Source organism: Gallus gallus, chromosome 3 (assembly GCF_016699485.2).
Source record: "Gallus gallus isolate bGalGal1 chromosome 3, bGalGal1.mat.broiler.GRCg7b, whole genome shotgun sequence".
NCBI classification, from domain to species: Eukaryota; Metazoa; Chordata; class Aves; order Galliformes; family Phasianidae; genus Gallus; species Gallus gallus.
In genome coordinates, this window is record NC_052534.1 from 7425662 (window position 1) to 7445780 (window position 20119).

The window sequence follows — 20119 nt, forward strand, 5'->3', positions numbered from 1 at the left end:
GTCTTAACATCTATTAACTTGCTTCCGTGTACTCTAATGTCACATATACCAGATTTTCTCCTCAGCTTGAGCAAGCTAATGCAAAGGAAGAGGGTTAATTTTCCTCTCATCGCAGCCTATGGACTGCTTCTAGGTAGTGCCTTTAAATATATCCATCCATGGAGATAGCTGTGGTGTGGAACTCTGTTTTGTTTTCTCTTTTTGCTACTGTCTGAACTTTTAATTCCCAGGCTTTTAAAATGCTTTTTGTCTTAAGATTTTTTTTTCCCTGCTGCAGGAAGTGACTGCAAACTTAACTCCAGCTTCATGGAACTTCTTTATTGTCTGAGATTTTCCTACAGGCCTTGTCTACGAGCCTTTCTTCTGCAGCAGGGATGTAATTTGGCGTAGAGATGGGGAATGGAGTCGCTCTGTACTTCATAGTGACTCAGGTTGATATAGTGACAGGCAATCTAGCACGTGGGGCACATTCAGCTGCCAATTCTACTGGTGCAACTCCTGCTACTCACACCATCAGCATTCAGACCTACTCTGCAGTTCAGAGAGAAGCACACCTCCAAAGCTGATAAAACATTGACTTTGATTTTGAATGCTGCTTTCACTCTATTTGGGACAGCTAACCCTAATGCACACGTTGTTTTCCAGTGACCACAGCAGAGTTAGCAGGCTTTATAGGAGCTGTGAAAGCAATTGCGCTGGAGAAGGCAGAGTCGAAAGGGAGCAGTAGCAATCTCCTTGATTCCCCACATGGGGGGACAGGTGCAGCTGCTGGCTCTTCTACCTATGAACATTATCATAAAACAGCAAAGGAAAGTTCTATATGCGAGTGGGTTTTTTGGTCTTTTTTTCTCATTCCCAGGAGAGCTGAGTGTCTTGTTCATCAGTATGCTGTCTGAGATAAACCCTTTCTTTCATAAATGTACTTGTTTCACTGTTCATTTATTATAAGAAATAACAGTGCTCACATGCCAGTTTTCTTCTATTTGAACTTAATTTCATGAATCCCTCTGGAAAGCTAAATATACCTATTCAATTTGCACTTAGGAAGTATATTGCTGCATTTATAAATATTCTAGTTTCCTTTCCATGTTAGTACAGATATTCTACTTCTAGAATTAAAATTCATCCTAATCTTTTCCATTCTACAAAACTTTGAGTATTCTCCCTACCCTCAGTTCCTTTCTTTTTTCTTTTTTCCCCCTATTTCAGTTGTAGGTCATCACCTGGACTTACTTTCTAGGGACCCTGTACAAGGCTATCAAGCCACAGTGCAAATAGTTGAATATATATATATATATACTTGCTTAGGTGCCATACAGTTCTTTAGTGCGCTTCATAAATCTGCCAAATGGCTGTTTCTCTTCAATCTGATGGCTCATCAGCTTGTCATTTTAGAAGAACCAAAAGAGAAAGACTAGGTACTTAGGTAGGTTTGCAGGCATTCAGGGTGCAGAGAGGGCAAAGCATTAAGCGTTTCCTTGGGAGATGTCAGGGAGAGGTAGAATAAGGAGTATCTATGCCCTCAGATGGCAGTTGTTTGTTCTGAGTCCTCATTCCCAGTCAGCATGGACTTTTATCAGTGTAGGAGCAGTAAGTGCAATTGTGATTTTTTCAGCCTTTCGGGTTCTTCAGTATTATCTTCCCATGAAAACCAGGAAACAAATATTTTGCTTCATCATGGGAGTCCAATATGCCTCATTCCACAAAGAAATTCCACTGATGTTTGCAGTCATTTTTTGCCATTCTTTCTGCATGCTAGAATCTATTCTTGTTCTCATGGTATAACATAGTACAATGCTACCGAGATTGAGAGTAGATGTGATGGATTAAAATCAGTTCCTCACAAGGAACCACTGACAATTTTTGCATCATCCTGTATTAAGCAGAGGTGTGCGATCATTGAAGGAGTATCACAAAACTTGTTTTATCCTTATTCATGACTCCTGCTGTTGAATTGGATCAATGTAACTGGAAGCCTATTCAGAACAAATGAACTGCTGTGCTGGAAACCAATGTGGTTTTTATCCTAAGTCCTGCAACATTTGTGTTTTCCTTATATTCACGGCTCCCAGAGTCAGGCGACTTTAAAATGCTTTTTTTCTGTATTGTGTGATACAATGAATGCTTGCTTTTCCATACTGGCAGAGAAGATTATGGAAATAATTTGCTTCCTATAGTTTCAGAAATGAGAAGACAAATTCAATTGTATTTATCTGTTTTAAACTGAAGGATGTATTTTACATATATATCATGATATTTTTTAGATCAGTTGTATGCCTTGTTAACATTCAGGGTTGGAAATACTTAGGCTGCATATTGTTTGCAATTACATCTGTCCTGTATACAGCAATCTGTTACACTGGCTTTTGATCTAGAGCAATATAACTGAGAGGAAAATTATCCTTTCAAATGGACTTCATTTTCTCAAACCTTGGCAGAATTTAAAAGTGATCTCCGCCATCTCACTTTTCTTTATATTCAGTTAAATTTGAGGTATTTATTTTCATCCACCCCTTTATATTATTTATTGCTCCCTTGAACAAAGTAATACATATTTTTCAGCAGAGGAGCAACCTGGGCTCGTTTCCAAAGCATTTTTGGAGAGAGGGAAGTCATGGCTGCTTGCAGCAGTACAGAAGAAGAGATGCTCAGCTACACCCTTATCAGACTATGTGGTTATTAGCATCAGTGATCTGCCTAATAGAGAAATTAAAAAAGAAGAAAGAACAGACCCTTCCTTCGTTCCTTCTGTGGTTTTGCTCAACGAGCAGATTAGGAATAAACCCAATATTGTTCCCAAAGAACGCTTGACATGTTTTTTATGTCAGAAATCAGTCTATAAGTGCAGAGAATTGTAGTGAATAATATGTTCACTGGACAAATACTGTTATGGGGAAGAAAAAGACTAACATAACAGGAAGGAATAAGCATAGTAGCCTGCTGGTATTTACTTGCAATAAGTTGTAGATAGCAAGTATGGAAAAGAGTCTATTTTTGGTCCATGTGGAGCGCTTTGTTAAGTAATTTAACCATCATTCTTCTGATGTATGTTGTATGCCTCTAGCAAGACATTCTAGCATCCTATTTGCCTCCTCTGTTAACACAGCTGCATGTCAAGCTGAATGCTTCAGGAGTGTTTGTGAAATAACTATTAAATCTCTTCCTTGGACAGGCTGCTGTAACACCTCTCTGTTTAGTGCATAATATCCACTTTGAATCATTGCTACAAGTCTCATTATTTTATAATCTTTCTCTGGCTACTTATGGCACTGCTTTAAGTAGATGATGTTTCCCTACTCCTTCCCTATTGGTGTTTTTTTTTTCTCTGCATATACTGTATAGTATATAAATAGAGATTATCACATTTTTTTTTCTTATCTGAAGTATACAGCAGAAATAAGAGTATGTACAGCTAAAAAAGATGAGAGGAATGGAAAGGGCTTCTGTAAGAAGACAGAGAGAAGACTCTACCCCTTAATGTAGAGACATAAGGCCACACTACAGCTACACTACATAACCAGTGTTACAGGGAAGGCAAATTGTGTGCACTTTGCCACTCTCTAAGAGCTAAATAGTTTAATGCAACTATCAAATTACTATATAATATTTAAAAGAGTTGCAAAGTGGCATCTTACGAAGAATGTAAATCAGGGGAACTCGCTGCTGTGAGGCAGCACAGACTCTACTCTGTCCTGTTCGACCCCAGGCTGCAGTCCTGATGTATTAAAAGCTGACATTGCCACGTGCTTGAAGGGCTGGTGAGAATCAGGAGAAAAGCCTGCAGTTCTGTCTGTACCCAGGCATGAAGCAAATCCAACTGACCGTTTCCAGAGAAAGTAGCTTTGGGGTAGGAGGATGTGATCAGCAGTGGCACAGTGGATGGTGGCAGCCATGTTCCTGTTGTTGAAAGGCCTATGACTCTCCTGCTATCCTGCTTGCCTCCTTGCTTCTGGGTGGATGAGTCAAAATTGTTCCTGGAAACCTGGTGGCAAAAGAATTTGCATCATGCATTATTTCAACCTCCTGTCTTTTATGCTGCTGCGGAGTGGCCTCTGCAAGTTGGTAGTGGGGAGGAATGCTGTGGAGAGTTTGCACTGGCGAATCTTGAGTGTAGAAACCTGTAGAGACTTAGCTTTGGACATGAGGGGGAGGAATTCAAATGACATGCAATCTGTAGGTTTTGCTTTCTGTTAACTAAAAAACAGTTTACTGTTTTCTTTGTCTCTTCTGTTATAGGCTTAAGTGCTTAATCTTAAGCTTATAGACTTTATTGTGAACAAACGGGCAAAATTGTATTAGGAAATACAGCTCTGGTTTCTTGAAACAGGCAGTGCATGAGGGACAAATACACAGAGCCAGACTATGTGACTTGTTGCCCCAGGGAGAGCAGGTGGCCTGTGCATATGCTGCTCTGTGCTACCAGCACAGTGGTGAATTTGAAGGTGGGAAGTTTGCTGGGGGCGATGGTTTGGGTCAATGAGACAAGAAGTTCTGGGAGCTGTGGGGGGGAAAAAAAAGTCCACCTTGGAGGATGGGGAGCTAATGAAATGTGTGGCTACACTAAGCTTAGTTTACTTGGCTTTGCTAATCATACCTGTGTGGCTCTCAAGCTGTGTTAAATCCAAGGTGATAACCTCACCCCACTCCAGAGCTGCAAGTACTCCACGCTGTAAATACCTCTGCTGCAGAGGTTCTACAAATCCTGCTTTGCTGTGGGAGGAAGAAATCGCATCTGTTGGGTAGGGACTGGAGGTGGCCAGAAGATATTGAAGAGGATCGAGTCATGGATACCTGCTTACTGGAAACCGTGTATGAGTTCTCTCTCGGCAGAGCTCAAGATACTTTATACCAATATCTTCTAAGAAGGGTTATTTTTATTTAATGCTGCTCTCTTATGTTGCTGGCAACATAAAAGCTTGATGAATAAGTCTATTACTTTGTGTTTTGTTTTTGTTTTGTTGTTTTTTTTTAAATTATCATCTGTTTTCTATTTTTGTTTAGGTGCATGAAGTGTTCAGGGCTTGGTCAGTCATTAATTATAATTTATTTTAATTACTGGTTGAATCCCTGAGGAAAAAATGTACAGACTACATGCAGTTTAGCTATGGAGCTGGCCTGCAATTATACAGAAACTCATTACAGAATCTGTGGTTTTGTATTTCCTTCATCTTGCTAAGCTGCTTCTGAGTTTAAAATACTCAGGCGTTAAGCACAGGCAAGATGGGGAACGTGTTTCTGGAGCACCATTGCATAGGTTGGTGACAATGCATAGGTTGGTGACAATTTTCCCAATGATTCCAGGTAGTTACAAAAATAGCCTGAAGATTTTGTGGCTATAAGACTGCCCCAGGTCCAGAAAACTACTGAAATGGACTAAGGATGTGCTTCTGAGCCATCCATGTGAGTCACCGGAGCTAGCCCTGCCTTAGATCTCCACTCCACCTAACATTTTGTACTCTCCGAGATGAAAAATATTTATAAACTGGCAGCATAGGATAATTGCATATAGGATCACAAGTGGCATTTCAGAAAATCTCTCTGTTGGACAGTGGCAAACCCTCATTAGGGTATGTTGGTACAGAGATGGTGAACAATGCTCGTATTAATATCCATCAAAGGCAGAACCTTGAGAAACTTGATGGCATGATGTTCCCAAGGAGAGGACCAGCTTCTCTGGAAATGGTACTCTGAGACCAAAAGCAAAGGAGGAGGTTTGCATAGCTGGAAGGGCTTATCCCTGATGTAGTAAGGCTGTGATGTGAACACTGCTACCTGACTGATGACATTTCATTAGACTGGGCTGGTTGATAGAAAGCTTTATTTCATAAAGTGTGAGATTCTAATGCTTTAATTAATTTATTTATTTTAATGTGAGCACTGGATGGAGTTCAGGTGGTTTTGTTTTCTAGTTTTCAGTTTAAGCTTTGGAAAGAAAAAAAAAGTAAAGCATGCTAGAATGTCACAAAACCCCCCTTCAGAAAGTATTCGCTTTATATTTTATTGTACTTCAATTTTTCAAACATATATTGACCTGAAATTCGTTTCCTTGAATATTTCAAATTCATTACATGTCACAAGGGGTTTTCAGTTCTGAAACAAAATGTCAATGATATTAGTGAAAGTACTTTGTATAAATCCATCGTTCTGTATTTAATCTAAGCTATTCAATAAGAAAATCTTCCCAAATATGAAGCGATGATGCCCCACATACTGCAGTTCTGGCTACTAAAAGAATAACGAGAAACAGTTAAAAGATTTTGGATCAAAATGATGTTTAAGAATGCCCTTAGATCCGTCACTGCTAAAGGAACAAAATCGGAACAGGAACAAAGGAACTTCCAGTCAAAAGAACAAAGGCACTTGTTGCCTAACCTTCTGCCATTATCATAGGAGAAGCATCTCAGACAGCAGGCCACTATGGTAGCAGTTGAACTGTGACACCCCAGTTGTAGTTGGGGTCAATCCTGGGTGGAAAATGAAAAGAGGAAAAAAAAAAATGTTTTTTAGTTCTACTATGGAACCTAAAGTCCTGTACTGTTGGTGTGAGAAGGAGTGTCCTAGTCTACAGAGGGTGGTGATGAACTGGACCAGGTTGCCCAAGGAGGTTGTGGGTGCCCCATCCCTGGAGGCATTCAAGGCCAGGCTGGATGTGGCTCTGGGCAGCCCAGTCTGGTGGTTGGCAACCCTGCACATATGAGGAGGGTTGAAACTCAATGATCGTTGTGGTCCTTTTCAACCCAGACCATTCTATGATTCTACTTTATCAATATTTATCAGTGATATGAAGGGAAAAGTAAACAAGGAGAATTATCGGTTAGGATAAATGATCAGGAATGGAACCAGGAATGGAACCACCAGGCAATGTGATAGACGTGATTCATATGGAATGGCCATGTATGAGACTCATGAAGAATTATCTAAAGAAGAAGAGTTCATTGCTGCTCAGAAGTTAAGCTGGGACAGCAGAGAGCTGCCAGTTGAGCGCTGTGAGTCTAGCACTGGGGTGCTGAAGGCATGGAACTGCCTGCTCCTTGACTTTCTTTTTCATGACAGCTTGTAAAACTGCATTTCTGCCTTGAGTTAATGAGCAGATGCTCTTGATCTCTGCTTCCGAATAGCCACAGGCAGTTGAAAGTTTTAAAAACCTATGTTTCTGCTTTTCGTTCTCTTGCATACAAGATGCATAAAGAAACATATCTGTGGAAGTAACATACAGATAAGTTCGGAATAGACATTTGTAGATTGTAATCTTTAGAGGAACCAGGTTCTCTACTATTCTTTCCCAAAACATACCTAGTTCTAGTGAACAATTTATGAAGATTTATGAGAAGAGTTATATGATATGATGATGTGACAGTGAGGGACTGAATCTCAAGAGATTTCTTCCAGTTACGTTTCTGTAAATCTCTGTCCTGTCCCAGGGGCTTCTACTGCTTGTGCAGTTCAAGAACATCCCCAGACAGGGAAAAGTGGGATTCCTCCCCTGAAAAACTGAAGTGCTCTCCAGGCTACAATCTCATTTCTTGGTGAGTTGGCATTTCCTTCAAGCTCTGGAAGGACTTTACATAAGACTTTACAGAAAACTTTACATTCCTGACACTTTTTTTTTTGCTTTGTTTTGCTAGAAAAGATCTATTTTTGTCAATTTTACCGATTTTCAATGATTTCCTCTGAGCTCTGTGTAGTTGGCAATTACAGACCTCAGTTTACAGGCAATAGGAATGTGAAAATTTACATTTTTTAGAATTTTATTTAGTTAACCTGCAAAATGCATCTCTAAGCATCCCAGTTCTTCCTGTCAGACTGTTGAGCTGTGTCTGTGAGGGGCGCTGTGCTCCTCATCTTGCAGAGAAACAGAAAGTATTTGCAGGTAGAAGGATCTGGTACATCAGTGGGGAAAACGAGAAGGCCATAAGGCAGTGTTTTTGAATAAGGCCTTATTCATATGACTGTGTGCACACTTATTATTAGGGAAAGGGGTGCCTCTTATGTATTCAGCCACCACATGCTGCAGCAGTGTTGCAGACACCTGTGAATGGTGTTTCTTTGGTGTTTCTTTTCTAGCTTCCCAAGTCATTTTGGGCAGAATGTAAAGAGTATGAAAAGACAGGATGGAAAACCTCAATAGGAATGTGCAAAGCTACTCCTGAACAGTTACCTGTGCTGTGCATCGTGTCAGGCTTGGGTGAGGAGGAGGAAATCCCTTAATACTTGAGTTTGCCAGGGCAAATCCTGTGAGAAATAGTAGTAATGTTAAATTACAATACAGCAGGTAGACAGCGTATGCCTCTAGGTATGCCATGGCAATACTGCATTTGTGCTCCACAACATTTACATTTTTAGACTGTAATGAAAGCTAATTTTATTTCAACAGCTGAAGGTTCTATGACCATTTTTCTCCACGATGTTATTAAGGAAAAGAATATAGCCACTACAAGGATGTTTTCACATCTATTGCCAGCTTTCTTTGAAGTAGTGTGTGCTAGGTGAATTTTCACAGGTTGTCTTGCCAATTTTTTTTTCCCTTTTTGTACCTATCCTTAGGAATTGCATCTCTAAGTCTGACAGCGGTAATGCAGGAGAACTGAAGTCAAATAAAAAGCAGAACTGACCTGTGGGAATGAAAGTATTGCAATAATATTGCTATTTAACTTGCTTGCTAATAAAGAAAAAAAAAGTTGTTTCTACAACAACTAGTGAAAAATTATATTTAGCACTTAAATTAATCCAAACAAATTGGGATTTTAACCCCATTGTCCTGGCTCAGTTCCAGCTTAACTAATTACATCCTGGTTACCTGCATTCCCTATGGAGTTTCTGCCACGTAAGTTACGGCTTATACAGCATCCGCATGTGCTGGGCTTGTTATGAACAGTTGTGTACCATGTCAGCATCTGGTAAATCCTATCTGGTAAAAAGCACAGAGGTGATTGCATTGCAGTAGAAGTAACATGTCAGTAGGATTTATGCATGCAGCAAACATCAGAATTGGCTTCCTACGGTGATGGTCAGAAGTGAGTAGACTGACAGACAAGCTGAACTGGAACTTTCTTTCCTCCCCACCCTTCTCATGTAGAATTTCCCACACTTTCTTCTAAAGCTGAACACTTTTCTTTATGTTAAAGCCAGCTTGGAATGGCTGCTGAGCTTTTAATCACGGCAGTGCATCCTCCTGGCTCACAGAGCAGCCCGCAGGCAGATGAACAGGGTGATGTCAAGGAGAGACAGAGACGGGGGATGGGGAAACTATCTTTGAGACAAAGCATCCCCAGTGGTAGCACATGTGCTACCCTCATCCCCTGGGAGATTCAGCTGATGCTGGCCTGTTCCTAAAACCCTTGTGGGGAAAGGCAGCGAAACACTGAATTCAGATCTAACTACATCTGCTACAAAGCAGTCTTTGGCCGTGGCTTTGATGTCATTTTTAAGGACAGTAGTAATTTAATTCATTTTACTGATGGTAAGTTTATTTGGAGGGGATGATCCCTGCAGAGCTGAAATGTTGAAAGCAAGAATACGGAGTTCTGTTACTTTTTTATTTTTATTTTTTAAGGAGGTTGGAGAGTCCTTTCCTACCTTTTATTTTGAGGGAGCTGAAGATAGGGCTCCTCCTTCTAAAATCTGTGGCACTAAGAATTCATTTCGGATCAAACACGTATAAGATGCAGGTGGATAGATACACTATGATTCTGGGGAGGAATAGCCGTGTGTATATTTACAGGTTAGAGGCTGACCTGCTGGAAAGGAGCTCTGCGGAGAAGGACCTGGTTGTTCTGGTGGTCAACAGGATGGCCATGAGCCAGCAGTGCGGGCTGGTGGCCAAGAAGGCCAATGGCATCCTAGGGTGTATTAAGAAGAGTGTGGCCAGCAAGTCAAGGGAGGCGATCCTCCCACTCCGCTCTGTTCCGATGAGACTACATCTGGAGTACTGTGTCCAGTTCTGGGCTCATCAGGTCAAAAAAAAAGAAAACAAACAGGGATCTCCTGGAGAAAGTCCGGAAGAAGGTGACAAAAATGATAAAGAGCCTGGAGCATCTCCTGTATGACGAAAGGCTGAGAGACCTGGGTCTGTTCAGCCTGGAGAAGAGAAGATTGAGAGAGGATGGCATAACTCAATATCCAAAGTGTGGGAGTCAAATCAATGGGGTGGGCTCCTTTCATTGGTGTGCAACAATAGAACAAGGGACAATGGGCAGAAACTGGAACACAGGAAGTTCCATACTAACACAAAGAAGAACTTCTTCACTGTCAGAAGTGACAGAGCACTGGAACAGGCTGCCCAGACAGGCTGTGGAGTCTACTTCTGTGGAGATATTCAGGATCTGCCTGGATGTCTTACCTGTGTGACCTGCTGTAAGGAACTGCTTTAGCAGGAGTTGGACTCCATCTCTGGATGTCCGTTCCAACCCCTGCAATTCTATGATTTGGATGTGGAAGTGCTTTTGAAATTTAGAATCAACACCATTTTAATTACAGTTTGGGGACAGCTTTCTCTGCTGAAACCTGGGCTTGGAAACTGTCTCCTCTAGATATTGCTTTTTAAAAGCAAAGACACATCCAGCTTTCACTAAGAGCCTCAGATGGTGCACGTGGAGATGATTATGTGAATGCTGCCTTGCAGAGGGCAGCCAGCTCTTTGTTATGTGCAGGAGACTGAGTGAACAGGAAAAAGGAGGTTTGAGAAGCAGGTCCTTTTAACCCTGAGTATTGTTTTAACAGCTGTGTAAATCACTGTAGGGTCCTTGGGTGAATGGAAAGCAAAGAATGTTGGTAAGCAGATTGGAATAAGAGTTGCTTTTGAGTCCTATCTTTTGGTGGTAAATTGTGCAAATTCTTACAACTTTTTATTTATTTATTTATGAAAGCAAATACATTTTCGGCAGGATAAACAAAACACAAATGTATAGCTTTATGCTCTTCTTAACCACTTTAATTTACTTCTTTTAAAATGCTTCAGCCATCATCGTTTCTCCACAATAGATATTTTTGTTGTGGAAACTAATTTGAATGTGCATGATAGATGAACTGCATTGGAAACTCCAATTTTTATCAGCTCTAACCCTTGATCTTAATTAACTCCTCTACATCTGTTTCCGTAGAAACCAAAAGGAATAAAATACTGCTGCTGTATGGAAGAAGTATGCAGGAAAAAATATATTTTCAGTACTTTGCTTCTGACCAGTTTGTGGCCACAGGAGCAGGTATACACTGCTGCCTTCAAAGGCATTGCTGGGCTGGATCAGGGCCTGATCCTTGCTAAAGAAAAACACATTGCATAATGAAATTCATTTTGCCTCATAGGCGAATAATATTTAAGATAGAAATGGTACCGTTCTTCTCAGTCTTCTCTCAGACTGAGATTCTGTTGGGAGCAACAGAAGGAAACACTCCTAATGTTTTTCCCCATACAGATGGTTATCAGATGAACTTCCAGTATCTATTCTTGGGGGAAATTCCTGGCTCATCCTCTGTCCATGGGAAAAGGCCAAGGCAAAGCTGCAGTGCCCAAGGAAGCATATGTGTAGAGTTCCTAGCTGTTGAGTAACTGCACCTATAGCATTGCAGCACACTCTCTGCTTGGTACAACTGTCTTTTGGAGTGTGTAGATTCCATGTTCAACACTTTGAGGCGCATAAAATCAAAAGCAATAAATCTTTGCCATCTAACTCCTACTGCAGTGCTTTGTAAGCCAACTGCATTGCTATGCTGTGTAATTTCCAGCCTTCAGAGTAGTGCACTAAAAAGTCTATTAGTAGGCACTCTGATCTCCCTTATTATTGTTCAAATCTAAGGTTGCAGGACTGTAGTTTAGCCAGAGTATGTTATTAATCAGTAGTTATGCAATATATCCTTGGGTTCTGAACAACAGGCTCTTGGAAAAGAGTTTTGCAGAAATTAGTGATGCTCAGCTGGGGTCAGAAGTGCTGAGAAGACAGAGCATGTTGTCATATTGTCCTCATGGCCACAAGGTGGTCACATAATTCAGTGGCATATAAATGTATTTCACATTTATTCACACAGTCAGGAGAGCCAGTAACAATTTTTATAGTAAGATTTCAGTTCAGTGGCACTTATACATGTCACATTTGCACTAGTCAAGGCCAAAGTCCTTTTGGGCATGTTTGGGACAGGACCCTGGGGGTTAGGATGTTCCCCTCCACTGCCTGATTCATTCAGGGCTGCTCCTGCAAGAAGCATTTCTACCTCTTACTCAGCATTCTGCAAGGCATTGGCCAGCTGTGAGGACCCGTGTCTCCAAACTCATTAATCAGCTCTACCGTGGTTGATTATTTTTTTTTAATCTAATCCCACTCTCATGGGAAGTATTGTGCCATGTGAATTTTACTATCTATATTTTTATCTATTTTTAAAATATTTTTAATATCTATTTAAATATCTGTATTTAAAATATTCTTTACATAAAGCATAATAATTGTCGGTGTGTTTTATGTGCTTTTATTGCATAGAAAACACCATGCCAAGATTGTGTGTGTGTGTGTGTATATATATATATATATATATATAAATATACACATCTTCCCTAGACAGTACATGTTACTATTCAGTGAGTTAATAATTTCCCCGTCAGGCATATGTATGAATCCTTAACAAATTCCCCTGTACGTCCTCTACTGCCTTAATATGTTTCTGCCAGGTGGCCAAGCAGTAGCAGCTCCAGGTTCTAGGACCACTTGGGATGCAGGAGGTGGATGGAAGAAACATCTGATGGTCATAGATGCTATCCAGGTAGATATCCCGATGTATAGAGAGATAACAGAACGTGCCAGAAGCCTGAGGAATTCTGACTCTGATAGATACTGGGTTTGATGTCATCTGTTTTAAAACAAAACAAAACCTGTTGGCTATGGGCTCTGTGCTGTGTTTTCTGGGTGTTAGCGACAGTCCTGAAGTTTGCAGTGTCACCGTTACCATCTGGGTCTTTCACAACACTGATGCAAAGTCAACTGTCATGGTATTATTAAATATTGCGATACAAGTGCTATTAATATACAGGGACAGGGGACTTTGTAGTTGCAATGGCAATGGAGGGTGCAGACAGATTCACGAGTGCATTTTGTAACTACCACAGGTACTCACACTTAGCACTCTTGATAATGCACAAATTTCGAATCTCAGCTCGACTATGGAATTGATATTTTGCCCATTACTAACAAGAGCTAGTTAATTTTTTTGCAAGAGCTGTATGGTTGGAATATGCATTTGGAAAGGGATGTGTTTGATTGCATTGGAAACTAGATTTTTCCTGCCTTAAATATCTTCCTTAAAACATACCCATAGGTGTTTTAATTTTGGTAAGTGAAAACTAAAAGGCATTTGTATATGTTCATGTTTCTCTGAGTGTATATATAGAGATATTTTTATTAATTTTTTTCTTTTTAGGGAGGTACGTGTAAACCTGTTTTGTCTGTGTTTGTGGATTATAGGTATGACTGCTGACAGTTGCTATAATTTAAAGTTACCAAACATTTCTTATTACAAGAAACTGAAAATAGGATGTTATAACTCTCTAAAACATGAATTTTGAGGTCAGTGTTTTCTGTAACAGGCCCATCCAAATTTTATGTAAAACTGTATATGTATGTGTGTGTAGAACTAATAACATTTCAACAAAGTTACTCAATTGAACAGCTGAAGCATTGGAAGTTTTCCATTTTGGTGATTCATCAGAGGTGACTGAATCTTCACTCTGAAAGTGGGAACCAAAGTCAAAAGCGTAGCAGGTAGTTTGTCAGGATTGCTCCCGTTATCATATCCATTAAAGGAAAACAAAATAATGAGGAACCATAGCAGATTCCACTGTCAGTCAAACTGTAAGCCTTTGGAAAATAACTGATTTGTTGGAGTTCAAGTAAGTTCATAAGTTTTACAGCTAAGTCTTTCAAAGTTTCTGCTTGCATGAGGCATGAGCCATACGGGACCGAAACAACCCGTCTGGTAATTACGTTGAGCACTACCAACAAAAAGGATTTTGTTTCTCCTCTACATGAAGCAAATCCCCTGCTGGGCATCAATACCAGAAATATAACCCTTTCACAAGAGCAAGAGCTAGAATTTGCTGAAGAGATGAGCACACTCTGGTACTAAGGAGACATGAGGCAAAAGGGCAAAAGCTAGAAGTGCAGAGGTTTTGGAGGGGGGAAAAAAAAAGACCGAAAGCTGTGAGGAAAGGAGATTGGGAGTGCTGGGTAAGATGAACAAGGAGTGAATTGATAAGAGAAGGGGTAAAGTTTGTGTGAAGAAATAGAAGAGCTATCAAGACTGGCTGGACTTAATAGAAGTAATGAAGTAGGGGATAAGGAAAAATGTTGTAAAGCGCCTGAGGGTGGGGTTCATAGCAATATCTGACAGAAGGACAGAGATGGCATTGTGACTGGCTAAGGAACTATCGAGACCATTTCGTACTGGGAACTGGTGTCAGAAGGGAGGTGAAATTTGGGAAGGGGAAATGGTGAAGAGTTAACTGAGCAGAAATGAAAGCAATTTGATCAGTGACTTAAACAACAAACATGAGGAAAAAAATGAGACTAACAGTGAGTCCTGTAATTCATTAATCACTACTTTTGGCACAAACAAGACATCAAAAATTGGTGTTTTGTTTTTTTTTTTTTTTTCCCCTATTCCCATGTATTTGTATTGGTTTCCCTTCTGTAATTTTTGTATGGTTCCATTCCTTCAGCAAAGAATAGTGCTGGGGAGATAAAGGGCACAATGTTTGTGCCATCTGTGGCAAAATGAGCACCACAGAAACACCTAGCAGGAAATTACTAATTCTGTCTTCAGAATCGCTTTTGTAAATGTGAAGTAAATTAAGCCTCGGGCGATAGACTGAACAACAAGCAGAAAACACACGTTGATTTGATACTCATTAAGTGAGGACAGTCCATTCTGTGCATTAAAGGAAGCAGAAAAATATGGTTGTATCATGAAAGATTATATCGTAAGTTGCATAGAAAAGGAAATCTGAACTGAGGCAGCATTAGCAATCTTAATTCTTTCCTAACCCTAAGAGAGTTTGTCTTGATGACCTTAATAATGTTCTTTTAGATATATAGCACAGAACATTTTCTCATGAAGCTTGAAAAGCAAAGGAAATATGTCTTGAAGTCCCGTTTTCCTGTACAAGCAGCACAAAAACAATTCCAACATTAGAATGAGATTTGAAATATGTAATTGTATATTATCTGGCACAGGTATTCTTATAACTGTAATATAAGTGTCCCAGTCTCACTTTTCATCCCTGTATGACCTTCCCCAGCATGGTACAGCTCTTATTTGTTAGGATTAATGAGGCAGGAGTGTTCCTGACAATAAGGATTTTTTTTCCTACTAAGTTTGTATTTTGCTTGCAAGTAAACAGGGAGTTGAAGTGGCCTCTCATTTAGAAGTAGTGTTTGCAGCTCTACAGGTATTGAATCCTATCCCCACACTACCTAGCTGAGTGAGCTGGATCCTAATAAGGATATGAAGCATGTACCTAGTGATCTAATTAAAGCTGATGGCCATTCATCTCTCTAATTGCAGCAATGCCCACCAGGGTAATTTCACCCCAAATGTCTCATTCTTCTTGTGTCTGAACAAGTGACATAAAAACCATCTGGAGTCTTGCCAAGCATGGAGAGAAAAATTTACTGACTATGATATCACACCAGAAAACATTGCAGGATGAAAAAGGTCAAACAAAGTGGTGAAGTTTCTCTACCAGGCTTCTGGAAGTATTGTTGTCTTCTGCCTGAGCGTTAGTGGTCATATCGTTTCTTGGGGTTTTTTTTGGTTTTTTCTTTTTTCCTGTAAGCTTGTAGGAGTTACCTGTTAATAAGTAAAGATTTTCTAAAATGCTCTGCAATCTTTGGGGCTGCTGGGTGTTATTCATTTATCTGAAAGGAAAAAGAGAGGAGATTCAGGAGCAGGATGTGCAGTTAGAGGAGAGTCATGGCATGCAGTCAGTGGGGCTCATGGAGGACGTACAGTAAGCCTTAGGAAATGTGCTCATTTTTGAGCCTGTGTTCTGTGTGAGCAGAACTGTTATTAGTTTGGGCTTTACAGATCCAGCGTACTCTCCAGACTCAGAGTTTTTTATCCTGTGGAACATAACCTAAAAATCAGAAAAATTATATGTTTCTTGATTCTTTACAGGTTGAGTTCATTACTGTCAACAGTATTTCCTGTGTCTGATTGATTTATTTTAGCCTTAGGGTATATGCAATAGATTTTCACTGTTGAAGATTAAGTAACACTGAACTTCCTTTATGTAGCCTAAGGACATGCATTGAGAAGCTTCTTTGTTTTTCAGTGGGTAAGAATCGCCCCATTAGCTTCAGCTTTTATTTCACATGTTCTCTGGAGTGAGAATTTTCCTTCTGTGTTCTACCAAGCTACTAGAAAGAATGGACATGACATTAAAAAGGATATTACCGGAGAGAAAGAACTGTAGGACTTGAGTGGGGGAATGGATGGCCGTTTTGTAGAATCACTGCTTGATTCTGCTAGTCACAATTGCTAAAGTATGATTTTTTTGCCTTAACTGTCATGCACTGCTGCACCGAAGTATGAGATCTCAAGTGAGACACAAATTCCAAACGAGGTAATATCTTGCACCCACTGACTTTACTGAGAATAGGGAATTTATCACCCTTTGGACCCATCTAGCAACCTTGTGTGCATCATGAAAGATTTGTTGTTGCCACTGATACATGGAGCTTCTACGATGCCAAAAATTACTAGTGTTTGTGTGGTCTAAATTTCCTGCAGTACCCAGGGGAGGTACAGCTGGTGTTACTTCCTGCATCCTTAGGCAACTACACGCAGGGTGGCATCCTGCTGTCTATTAGCAGTGGCATAAGGTCTTGCAGTAATGGTTATAACTCAAAATTTTATAATGTAAATAAATTGTGGAGTGATGGAGTGGGGGTTAGTGCACCAAAGCTGTACACCCTGATGATCCCTGCCTCACTCAGGGAGGGGTGAAGGTTAGGAAGATGAAGACACTAAAGTAGTGAGCAAGAGGGAGTTAAAAAATTTCATTTTCTAGGCCTGCAAGTGAAGATTTAATCCGATTTAATAGATTTTCCTATGCCTTACCCTGGACGCTCATTCAGGAGCCAGATGTTTCTAGCATGACATGTTCCTCTTCCTCTCTGGTTTGACCTGGGAGCATGCCCATTAAATTCAGGAGGATTTGCACTACTGTCAACTTGCGAGCTTTTGATACCCTCATTCTGCAAGCACATATTTCAGTGTCTGATCTATATATCTGAGTGGTCCTATTAAGACTGATCAGTCTATTTAGACACTTAAAGTTAGGAACAAACATAGAACTCTGACTTGTGTCTTAAGAGAAGTGAACGAAAACAACAGTTGACTTCACAGTTGCTGATTCTTCAGAGCCTCAGCCAGGAAAAATAGATCAGTAATGTTTATCTTGCTTTGTTATGCAGTGAATAATAGGCAATAATAATCTCAATGGTTACTGTGTTATCATGAACCAGCTAGCCTTTGGCACCTCTGCCTCCACTGGTGCCAACTCTGTTCCATTCCTCAGTGAATATGTTGCTGCCACTGTTCCACCGTGATGCCTGTGGAAGGATTTGGTTGTATCTTGTGGAACAGTTGTTGTTGTTGTCTTTGTTTTGTCTGTTTGTTTTGTTTGTAATTGGGTTTTTTTTTTCCCGTTGCTTATTTTGCCATCACCTCCCCTTCACATGAGGGGAAAGGAAAGGTGTCAGACTATCCCTACAATAAGACATCTTCTTGCAGGATTCCACCTGAAATAATCTGATGCCACTCCTAGAGCATGCACTTAACATTCCCTCGCGTTCAAGAATGTTTAAATATCATGTATATTTTCTACTGGAGTGTTCACATGTTTGTAATTTTTTTTTCTTTTGTCTACTAAAGGGGGAAGAGCTGTGTTTTTCTTTTGCGGTCTTTTATGAACTACTGCTCTTCAGGGACAGAGACCACTTGTGCAAGAGGGAGAGCAACTGCTTATTGATGTAATTGTAGCAAATGAAGACAGTATAAAGGGGAGGTAACTGACAGCATCTTTCTGAAAGATATGCAGAGACTCTCCGGCTTCATTGGGGTTGTTTGTACATGTTGCCAGATACTTGTCCTAAGGTGAGTCTGAAAATACACAGCTGGAGCAAAAGTTCAGAACATAAGTAATTAAAGAAGTCCCTCTTAATCGCTCTTCTCACTTTATCTCCCTTCTGTTTCAGTGGTGTTTGTTTCCTTTCCATAAAGAAGACACCAGCTCTGGTCGCTGATAAAACAAAGCTTGGCAAAGTCCCAAGCACAATATCTTGTTCTGGGAATGCACTCAACTTGATCTTCTCATTTACCTCACAGGTATGAAGGGCCAGAACTGCTAGTAAAGGCAGTTGGGATTTCTAATTGTGGTTATGTCTGAATTTGGATTCCAATATAATGTGTATTTAGGAGGGCTTTTATGGGAAAACATAAGCTCATTCTGCCTGTGCTCCAAGCCAACGGTATCCTATATTGGTCTGCTAATGTAGGAGAAGAGTTTATTAGCTGAGCTTGGTGCACTCTTAACTGTGGCTCCAAGATTCAGCTTGTAATACAGAGCAGATTAACTCACTTGCTGTATAAAGGAGTAACTTTTGTGGAGAGGAAGTGACGACCATGGATCATCTTGTCCCCTCTCCCACCTGGGATACTCATGTGCTACCAGTCCTCAAATGTCAGAACCTCCTGAAAAGAGATTTTCTCCTCAGCCAGAGCACAGCCTTAGCCTGAGAAGCTCCTGAATGTAGCTCAATACTGTGAAATAGAGAAGGTACAAGAGGCATTCTGAGAGCAATTTCTGATTTTTCTCAAGTTGACTCACTGTTTATAATGATTTGTCATATTAGTCCATGGTAGCTGTTTTTAATAGTTTATTGAACAGCTGAGTAAATTAATCTTTGTTCATATACAGGCCATTGCAGTGCATATTTTATAACATTAGGTATTTTTTTGAGGGGAAAAGTAACTAACACACAGTGCCTTCTCACACTCCAACACAGTAAATTCCACCTTGACAGTTGTAATGGATTATTATTGGATATCACCTTATTGTCCCACAATAAGGAGAGGGGGAAAAAATATGAATGGCCTTGCAAGAATTTACGCACATAAAGAACTGAAATCCAAGCATCCAGTGTCTAGTCTACTGCATTTTTGATGAGACGAATGTGGATTCGTTTGCTATTGCTGTACTTGTAGCTTACATAGCATTGTTTGCAATATGTTGTGGCACATGACATACGTACGCTTTCTTTTACAGTTTACATATTAATCAAAATGCTCTGATCCTAGATCCCTTCCACCTTTCAGACCCACTTTCATGTATTCAGCAGCACTGCTCCATAACTTTGCATTATGACTTTTCCACAAGCGTGCTCAAGGAAAGCCTATGTTACTTGGAGGTATCCTGACAACAAGTGAATCACACTATTTCACACTGCACTGAATCATTTGTAAGCCATTTCACAAATCAGCATTTGTTTAAAAAGATATTAAAATGAAGAAATGGGGAATAAAAACCCAAACAGTTTTGCCAATCAAAAGGTGCAGTCAATAAAACAAAACTGAAGCACTGGTCAAACTGCATCTGATTGCTGGGAACTAAACTCATATGGTTTTCATCTTCTCATACGTTTGTTATATGTTGAATCTCTAATAGGTTGCTTTACAATCAATATTTACAATACAAGTTCATTCATGGTGTTTTCTACTCCTTGACAAGATGACAAAAGACTTTTAAAATAAAACACTAAAAAGGGTCAGGATGGCTTTTCCATTCAATATTCAATTTACCAGTTTTCTTGGTAAAATGGATGCATGCTTTGCGACACACAATGTTTTTACAGACACCAGGTGTTTGTCTGACATCCAAATAATGCCGCTTCTCTTGTGTTTACCAGCAGACTTATGGAATGCTTCTAATTTTCAATACTGTATTTTAATTTTTTTAAAAGGATTTCAACCAGAATTTGACACTTGTAATTTGGGGCACTCAGTGCATTATGTAGAGCCTACAGATTCAAGGCATTTTATTGCAGTATGTTTTGACTGATGCTTAAGCAGTGTTTAA

At 40.0% G+C, this 20119-nt stretch overlaps 1 long non-coding RNA gene across 1 annotated transcript in view; it reads left to right on the forward strand.

Moving 5' to 3' along the window:
• The window catches only part of LOC121110205, a 53302-nt gene that overhangs the window by 26149 nt on the left and 7034 nt on the right, over positions 1-20119 (forward strand). Inside the window, exons 2-3 of the long non-coding RNA XR_005858690.2 lie at positions 17917-18138; positions 18240-18369. This is a non-coding gene — a long non-coding RNA (uncharacterized LOC121110205). The remainder of the gene's footprint in view (positions 1-17916; positions 18139-18239; positions 18370-20119) is intronic.